Here is a 7,682-nt window from a genome sequence, read left to right as displayed (position 1 = left end):
CAATGCGTAGTCTGATTCCGGTTTTAGATTGCTTATGCAAAAATTTAATCACGCGAACAATTGCTTGAAAGAATTGCTGGACGAGCCTATAAGGCATTTTATATTTATCGGATGCAGCATTTTTTTTGTATAAAAATAAAAGCATATAAGTAAAAGATACAGACAAGTGAAGAAAGTCTTATTCCATCAAGTGGATGTTTATTTAATAAAACCGGCGGCATACGATGCTTGTTTTCTCGCTGGATTGCTAGAATAAATTCTTGGTCTTGACACTGTCAATACTGCAGCCAATACGATGAAAAAATTATCCAGCCAATACGATGGAAAATCCAGCTAAGAATCCAACAGGAAAACAAGCATCGTGTGCTGCAGGATTTATATTGTTTTGAATGTCACAATTTCCAATTCATGCAAACTGTGCGCCAATAATTATTTATTAGTCTTGAAACACAGTTCCTACATTGAAGCTGGAGAAACTAGAGAACGTTATACTTAATATTCCACACAGCAAAAGAAATCTGTGGAATCTGTCAAGATATGTCGTGCCGGAATATTGTAATATCTCAAAGATATTCAGTAGACGTCTGGATACATGACAGATATTAATAGGATATACTAATGTCCGAACCAAAGAAAGATTAAGATCTCAAGTTTAAGCGAAATATATTCTTACGTTATTCCTGAGATATCTGTGATTAATGTTGCTTATAATAAAATCTGGAATGTTATTTGCAGCTATATTATAAAGATATATTAGAGATAATTATAGTATCTAGTTGGGATATATTTGGAAGAATGTTTCTAATAATAATGGCTTAATTTACACCGATTATATAGACAAAAAATATTATGATATGCAATTTCGAAGATATCTGGCAAAATCAAATTCATAACCCAAATTGTTCCATTAATTACGTTCCAAGATGTTCTAATCCTAAAATTCTAAAAATATTCATTTCGGACATTTTTAGGTCAGAATATCTCCCAGCAAACGAGAATGGATTGAAATGGATTCAGATTTTCAGAAATATTGATTCGAATGTTAAAATGAATGCTTTTCAATCCTGAATGCATTTTTATTCATTTATAAGAATTGCATGGAGCATATCTCTATGCCTTTCAATTTAAAAATTTAAAAATAATATTAGTTTTTTCCGTGCATTGTGAATACTGTTCAATTTAAAATTTTGAATAGGAAGTTTTTCAATCCAATTGCATGCAATTGAATCTAATTGAATCCAATTGAATCCAATTAAAGCCAAAAAAAAGTATTCGATATTTAAAATATTCGCATTCGGATAGAAAAAAATTTCAATCCATTTTAATCTATTTTCATTTGTTAGGCTCGGAAACTTGATGTAATGGAACAATTTGAGCTACAGATTTGATTTTAACATGCCCTTCGGGATTACATACTATCTATGTCAAAATTTTTTTTGTTGGCCTGTGTTGTTTTATATGTATATCAATTAATCGGTGTAAATATAGACATTATTGTAGTTGTTATACTTAAAATAACACAATTATAACAAAATTACACAAAAGAAAATATATTCTATAAAGTTTAGATGATATTAATTTTACAATATAGGTTTGAAAAGCAAAACAAAATAAAATAATATAAAGAATATACTTAACATGTAAATTTCATTAATACTATATACGAAGAACCACCAAAAACAGATAAAGTTATATATCAAAAATATTACGTTCATTAAAAAAGTATATATTTATGAATAATATAACAATGGTTATTTTATTTGCATACTTATATTATTAAAAAAATTAAATTGTGTTTCAATCATTTTTAATTGTGTTATGCTGACAATTAGATGTGTAGCTACTGATCGCGATGTCGTAAACCCTGAAAGAACACTATGAACATGAAAATGACCAAGAAAGTAAGCCTGCTCGTCGAACAAATGAACATGATTTACTTATGGATTCAATCAATCATATTCAATCGCTCGCAAGCTGGCCACCTATCATGGAAAAAAAATCAGAATGGATTCCAATCGAAATTATTGTTCATTATTCGTATTGTGCTATTAGGGTTATTGTGTTTGCGGAGTAAAACGATCTATACGGTATCTGAAGATAAATTTGATATAAGTATAAGTATAAAAATTATGAATCACCTGAAAGATAATTTTCTTAATTATGCCCTTATATGTACAATAATTACTATTCTATAAGTTCTACAAGAGGTACTTTAGAAACGATTGGAAGATATTCATATTTGTTTCTTGATGTCTTTAGAATATCTCTAAGATGTATTGTACACATTTGTTTGGAATAAGATATTTCCTGAATATATCTTATATGGGAAGTGTATTCATGATTTTATTATTATAATAAACTGATGATATCTTAAAGATATTGAGATATATTTCGTATATCCACGATGATTTCAGTATATCCCAGAGATTTCCATTGCTATGGATCATATAAATTGACAAGCAATTTAATAATAGAATTAATTGTATTATAAAACTAATGAGATCTTAAAATGTTGTAAATAATTTCGAAAAATATAATTATAAAATAACAAATATATATTAAGAAGGAATATGAAACAAGTGTATTCTACATGTAAATTTTTATTTTATTTTACTCCTGCTTGCCATAAAATCTGTTTTTAATTATCATAAAACTTTTTTAAAAATGTATTCAGGAAGGTATAATACAAATTAATTCCTAAATGATAATTTGTTTGAAATGAAAATAAAGCGTTCGTCCATGCGTGCGAATATACATCTGCAGCTGTTAGAGAAATCTCTTTTTATATTATAGCTATAAGAGTGTTTACGTAGTTTTTTGTCGTAGGGAACCTCGCATTATTAGTTTCACACGACGGACTCCACGTCTGTTTGCATAGTAAAGTGACTAATTTTTCCGTAAACTGTTATTTCAAGGAAGAAATTCGCTTTTTTCTTCTTCTATTCTTGCCTTGCAAATCCATTTTGTTACAATGGCAGCCATTATCGTACATAAACATAACTCTATTTCCTCGTCAGGCATTTATACTACAGTCTTATGTTATAATATATTCTGTTGTATATGTATAAAATAATATTATATTATCTAGCTTTTAATAATGTAAAAATATTTAATAGTGTCAGAATTTAGAAATTAATATTTTAAAATGTGATTTAATATATATGCATTATATATATATTTTATACATGTATATATAAATATTCTAATTTATTATTATTTTTCGATATCAGAAGCATAAAATTATAAATATGGAGTTTGATATGAATTCTAAATTTTCGAATGTGATTTTATAATATCTATATGTATATAATAATAATTTTATTCAACATATATATAGAAAATATACATTAAAATACATAAAATTATAAATAAAATTATAAATAAAATTCATCTAAAAGTCTGACGTAAATTATACATTGTTCAAAGTCCATTTTAGATTTTTAATTAGAATGTTATCTATCTCTCTCTCTCATATCATAATATTATATAACGACGATAGAAAATATTAACAATAATATTAATATTATAACTTTCTATATGACTATAATATGTATAACATACGTAATAATTACAATCGTAGAAAATTTTAACGTTGATGAAATGTTACTGGTAATGTTACTGTAATTGGTGCAATATTTTCTGAGGATATTATGTAAGAAATATGAATTGAAATCGAATCATTAACTTATGTTTTCGAAGCTTCTGTAAAAGTTCTTACATATATTTTTCAAAAGCGTGATTTTTACTATTTTTACAAGTAATTACGGAAACAAAATAATTTAATTGATTAGTCGATTCTGAGATCATCTCAAAATGTAACATTTCAGATATTCTTTAGAAGACAGAATTTTTGCAGTAGCAACTTCGTGTAGAAATAATAATAATAATATCCAAAGACAGGATAATCCGAGAACCGATCTCAGTCAATCGGCTCGAAGAATCGCGTCCATTAATTCGCGGATGCATCGAGGCGTCCCAAGCAATTTTAATAACTCACTACGGCCGTCGTATAATGTGGGACTGGTCGTTTTATGCCCGACGTAAAGCACTTTACAACTCGGTTCAATAAAAAAACAATTCAACAATTCCTCCGTCGAGATCAATAACGGATGAAAGCCGATTGGATCGGGCTTCGCCAATCGGGATTAGCCGCGATAACCGAGGGGACGGATTTCGCGGATTCTGCGCCCTCGAATCAGCGATCCCATTGGTTCTATCGCGATCAAAGGGGTTGTAACATTTTATCAAGATAAAACTTTACTAGATATTGATGCTCCAAGTAGCGGAAACTTGTGCCAAATAAAATAAAAAAAAAGACAGCGACTTTTGTCGCGTTCTTTTTGACAATATATATTTTGCCGTGACGTACACACAATGGAGCTTTCCCGAACATCGAGAAAATTCTGGTCACGTAGTTTTTTTAATTGATATATAGGTTACGAAAAAAGTCACTCCAAGTCTGCGACAGCTTGTGGTAAAGCGATACCACGAACATTTATTCAATGGCGCATTTTGAATACGCGTCTGTTCATCGAGAAAATGCAAGAAGCAGAAAATGGGAACGCTTGCGTAAAAGAGTAGAGCGAAATAGGGTCAATGGTGAAAAAGATATAAAGAAAGAGATAAAAGTATAGTCATCTTTCTTTTGTTAAATAAAATCTACAATTCTTTGCTAGAGAAATATTATATTGATGCATATTATTCTCTTATTAACACTTTGATTATCGTATAATTTATATTTGAATGAGGAATAAAATTTATAAAAAACTTGAATCGTTTTATTTAGATGATTTTATTTATCCAATTAAGAATAATGATTTTATTAAATATTTAAGAGTTAAAGAAACATAAATTATACTAAGAAATAAAGCATTTTAAAATAATATATGTATTATATTATTTATTAAATTCTATTCTGAAAGCAGCTTAACACTTCAAAATGTTAAATTACATGTCTCTTAATTAATGCTCTATTTTTGGATTTAATCATATTTAATTCAATTAAGCTCTTATATTTATCGCTTTTAGATGTGTGTAATTTTAGTCGATAAATTAAATAAAAATATATCTACATCTGTATAAAAAAGTTAAGAATTGTTTTATGAATCTTAATTTAATAATTATAATTTAATCCTGATCGATATTTATAAATCGACTACGTTGTAAAAAATTGTTTACAAATATTTGTGTAACAATCTTATATAATTTTAAGTTATGTAATCTTAATCTTCGGATTTTGACTTTAAAATAAAAAAAATCATTCAATTACAGTAACTTTAAGCATAAAGGTACATTAATGTTATATAAAACACATTATTTTAGATTCTAAAATCAGTTAAGGAGATCCTATAAAGTCGTATTAAAATTCGATAAGACTTACAACATGTGTCATTAACATATTACTATTACATCAAATATCGTATATATACGTACAAATTTTCTAGCTAATTAATCTTTTAGGTATTTCTTTCTAAAAATATAATGTTTTTGTTCATGTGATCCCTAGTTCAAATCAAGATTGTTTTATATGAACAAAGTATAAAATACTATTGTTGCGAGTCGATAATAGAAATCGATAATAAAACTGTAATTTTTCAACTTTTTGTTGTTTTTAACATAAAGTCGACGAATTTGGATTATATTATCACTTATACTTTAATTAGAAGGATTTTCAAATTTGTATAAAGTAAAGCAGTTAAAAAAATACTTATTTGAAAAATAATTGGTAAAACACAGAAGACTTTAGAATCTCCTTAAAGAAATTTCGGAACAAATATCAAATCAAATAATTTTGTATAAACTTTGTGTAATTTCATCTCTATTTGTTCATTTATATTTTTGTGTTTTTATTAATAGCAGGATTGATAAAAGATAACGGTTTTTTATAAAGAAAACATTGTTTTTTTAAAATGTGTTTTTAATGCTTCATACATATTTTAAACAATATTATAAAAAAACATATTTAAAACATATTAAAAGACTGTTTGAAACAGATTAAAACATGATTTTTACTAATTCTGATTACTAGGCAAAAAATAAATATGCATGAATTAATGTATCATCGATATCACTAACATGATGTTCTGTAATTTAAAAAAAATGTAAAAAATATATATTAATATGAAATAATTTTCTTTTAAATAATCTTAAATATTTATTCACATTCACTAAACTAGCGAAAAAAATTATAATTCCAAGAACTTTTAATTTAAAAATTTTAACACAAAAATTTAAATTGTAAAAATTGATAAAATATAATATTAGAAAAATATGAACAAAAACAGGTTACATACTATCTGAAATTTCAAAAATTGTTTATAGATTATATTTTCAAGAAATCGGTATTTCACGTTGCAAAAATTAAGTCTCGAAAACACATGCCTACAAGGTTTTTTTCTTCTAAAATATACTAGCGATGTCCTATATTCCTATATAAGTATTTTTGTGTGCTGAGTCCGAATGTGACTGCAGAATTTGCATAGCATGTCAAGTTTTCGAGATAAATTGGGTTTTATGTAAAAAAAAAATGACTTTTTTGAAAAAAACTGATTTTTTTGCTATTCTCACGGCTGTATTCAAAAATCACCAAAGCTTCATCAAAATTTTTATTAACGTCATCAGAAAGTATTATTTTTTTCCTTCAAAATCCATTTTACATCGATAACGATATTTTTAAGCTGAGATATACCTGATTGAAATTAAAGTATATTTTAAACCATGGAATTAAATGACACAAACACAAGTACATACATTAAATGCTGAAAATCTTCTTTTGTAATCGTTTTTTGTGCGCTGAATTTTCATTGTGTCTCAGAATACATTTAAACATATGATTTTCAAGACATTATATAAGCTAACGCTAAATATCTCTAAAAAAAAAAATTGATATCTAATATGAAAGAATGGTCAAAAAAGCGTCAAATACCAAAAAATTGCTATATTTCGAATAAGTTAAAATAAAATCGATATATATTAACAGAGTAGGGGATATAATTTCAAAAAGTGACGTATTAATCATAGTCATATAACTGCATCCCAGAGAAACATTTTGAATCGAAGAAACCTTTTTCTGGGTCTTTCCATCATGAGGCGTAAAAATATCATATGTTATTGATTCAAAATGGATTTTGAAGAGAAAGAATTTACAATAATGTTGGCAAAAATTTTGATAGTTTTGGTAAGTTTTTAGTAAAGCTATAAAAATATAATCAAAACGTTATTTTTTCGACATAAAATTCAATTTATCTTGAAATCTATCTGAAAATTTGATGTGCTACGCAACATCTGCTGCCACATTTAAATTCAGCGCGCAAAAATGCATAGGAAACCACTAGTCTTTCTATCTTAGAAAGAACTTGATCCCCTTTCACTCCTTTCTCCGTTTTGCAGACCTACATAAAATAAAAATTGAATCCATAAAAGGTAGCATTATCTAAAATTATAAAAAATTTGCAATTGCCATTGCGAATTTGAGAAATCACGAAAATCAAGAGTCTCAAGAAAATCAATACTCATATTTTTTCATAAATTTTTGTTAGTAAATTCTCATTAATTATTGCGAAAATCGCAAAACTAAAGGACTTTTCCTGTTTCAAAAAAGTTTCTCCATCTATTATTCTAATATCCAAGCATGTTTTTGAAATACTTTTATAACCATAGTTTTTGATAATACAAATGTATTT

Source organism: Atta colombica, unplaced genomic scaffold (assembly GCF_001594045.1).
Source record: "Atta colombica isolate Treedump-2 unplaced genomic scaffold, Acol1.0 scaffold145, whole genome shotgun sequence".
NCBI classification, from domain to species: Eukaryota; Metazoa; Arthropoda; class Insecta; order Hymenoptera; family Formicidae; genus Atta; species Atta colombica.
Note: the sequence above shows the minus strand (reverse complement) of the source record.